At 57.1% G+C, this 2,591-nt stretch overlaps 1 pseudogene; it reads right to left on the minus strand.

The window, feature by feature from the left end:
* Positions 1–1,327: 1,327 nt before the first annotated feature.
* Positions 1,328–2,345, minus strand: LOC148094263 (uncharacterized; annotated as a pseudogene).
* Between the last annotated feature and the right edge of the window lie 246 nt (positions 2,346–2,591).

Genomic DNA, 2,591 nt, shown 5'->3' on the forward strand with positions numbered 1-2,591 from the left:
AACATTAATGATGAGAGTCATTGTTGGGCTGCCTTCTGCATGCCCCCTACTGGGATCCAGCTGGCAACCCAGGCATGTGCCCAATGATGGGGAACTGAAGAAGTTAAAGTTTTTTAGCTTTAGTTTTAGACCTAGTAACTATAGGTTAAAAATTTTTAACCTATAGTTAATAGGTCTGGTAATTAATGCATGTAGAACGCTACTGTTCCAGGAATCTTTGTGCCCCGGGGAAAACTGCAAGCGCTCAAGAGGGTATCTGACCCATTGTACTCCAGGGAGAGAACAGCAGCTGGGATGCAGATAGAGAATCACTGTCAGTAGATGAAGAGATGCTAGGAAAATCAGGGGACTACAGCTTTTATCTGATTAACCTTTTCCCCTAATTGGAAACTCCTTATCTACTTGTCCCTGAATTCCAAACCCTTTAGCTACACTTTTAGTTGACTTGAGATGTAAGATGCTCTTTAGGGTACATAACCCTCCATCTTCTCAGATAGCCAGCCATCTGAATAAAGCACCCATGAAGATTTGTTGGGGGCAGAAATAGAACAGTGGGGACTAGCTGTAGTTGTAAGAAATATTAATCATGCTCTGCTAACCATGATTGTTCTGATTAGAGAAAGCACATTCTAACCTGGCTGAGTTGTATGTCCCAGGACATGGGAGTTAACCTTGGAATGGGGTCCATTCCTTTTCTAAGATCTGCCTATGGTCATGGAAAAATTCCCCCCTCCAATCTGCATTGCCTGAAACCTGTAACCATTTTACCTTGCCTACTTCCCCAGCCTGTAATTCCTCCTTTCCCATGTAATCATTGTTCTTTTACCCAATATAAGCAGGTGGCTTTGGGGGGTGGGAGTGTGGGTGGGCATGGAATAGATTTTCATGCATGACCCAGGGCTTTCCCATACTGCCAGCATATAGGAGTCAACCCTGTCTTCGCTTAATTGGCTCAAGTACTGACAGGCAGTCTGGACTTACTCCTTTTCCGGTTTCAGATTCAATCCTTGTCTCTACTTATTGGTTCTGGTAGTGATGGCACAAACGTGGGTTTCTCCGTGTTTCACCAGCAGTGCTTCCTGTTCACTCTCTGGCACAATATCCCTAAGTCCTTCGCATTCGTCACTCCTAGCTTGGGAAGCTCGCTTCTGAAGATGTGACTTCTAACATTCAACGGGCAAGCTCTAAGCAGCCCCTGCCCGTGGCAGGCCGGGGGCGCCTTAAGCATTGGGTTTGAGGCTGGTGCCAGTCCCGGTTGGGCTCCAGGCAAAGGGACAGAGAGCAGTCCCGCGCCCCCCACCTTCCTGAGGGCAGCTTTGGTCGCTGCTCACTGAGGGAGCTCCAGGGTAACCGTCGGCCGGTCGCCAACGGAGGGGTTTGCGACCACCCCGCCCCAGCCCGGAGCGGCGCGGGCCAGGGGCCGCAGCGCTCCCCAAGGGCGTCCTCTCCCTCCCCGTCTGGGCGCACGTGCAGTAGCCCCAGACACCCTTAGTCCGAGATGGCTTCTTTCGAGCCCCACCGCCCTCCTCCGGAGGCGGCTCCCTTCCTACGCACCCCGGCGCCCCTGGGACCAGCCTCGCGCGGGTTTGCAGGCCAGGACGCTCTTTAAACTGGAACGGCAGCGGCGGGACTGTGAGCGTGAGGAAAAGCAGCGGCAGCCGGAAATGACTGACGGCTCTCGAGGCGGGAAGCCAGGCCTTGGAGAAAGAGGAAAACCCTAGGGTGCGGCGGTTTGCCGAAGTCTGCCTTCCGGAACGGCGCGGGGAAAGGAAGAGGGCTGAGGGTGGTAGAGGAGAAGCGCAGCGGAAATTGCCGAGGTTTGCCGAAGGCCGCAGCCTCGGGGTTGCCCGGATGTAGTTGGTGGAGCCGCAGCCTCTGTACTGGCGGAGGCAGGCGAAGGAGAAGGGCAGGAGGAGGGGGGAGAGGAGGGCAGGAGGGCAGCGGGGCAGGGGGGCAGGGGGAGAGGAGGGCAGGAGGCGGTGTAGCAGGAGTAGGTGAAGGCGGAGGAGTCAGGCGGGGAAGGAGAGGGCGGGGGGGGGGAGGAGGGCAGGAGGCGGCGTTGCGGGAGTCGGTGAAGGCGGAGGAGGCAGTCGCTCTCCGCGGGGCTGAGCAGGCGCTTCTTATTGCCCCCCTTCCCCGGGTTGGCCGCTTCTGCCGTGTAGGTGGCGCCTCTCCCCGGGCTGAGAGTGAGCATGGTAGTGTCGGAGGGAGATGGCCCGGGAGCGCAGGCGCCAGAAACCGGGAGGTGCTGAGAGTCGCCGGGGGCGCGCCGGACCCTGGTGCCGGTGCTGCCGCCCGCCCGCCTGCCTGCCCTCTCCCCCGACACACACTCACAGGTTGTGCATTGATGGTAAAGTATGCGAGGAAACAGCAGAGACTTAGTGATGGGTAAATTGGCTTTTTGTTTCTGGCTGGGCCGCGGTGCGGGCGGGGGGGAAGGCTTTCCTCCTTATCTGCTGCTGGCCGAGCCGCCATTTTTGTTGTTAACCCTGATCCGGATCCCACTGGGGGGAGGAGCGGCCGCGCGAGTTGGAGTTTGGAGGGAGCGCAGGGCTGGTTCGCGGCGTTTCGCCCTCGTCACCGCCTTTAAA

The sequence above is a fragment of the Miniopterus natalensis genome, chromosome 1 (assembly GCF_054644295.1).
Source record: "Miniopterus natalensis isolate mMinNat1 chromosome 1, mMinNat1.hap1, whole genome shotgun sequence".
NCBI lineage: Eukaryota > Metazoa > Chordata > Mammalia > Chiroptera > Miniopteridae > Miniopterus > Miniopterus natalensis.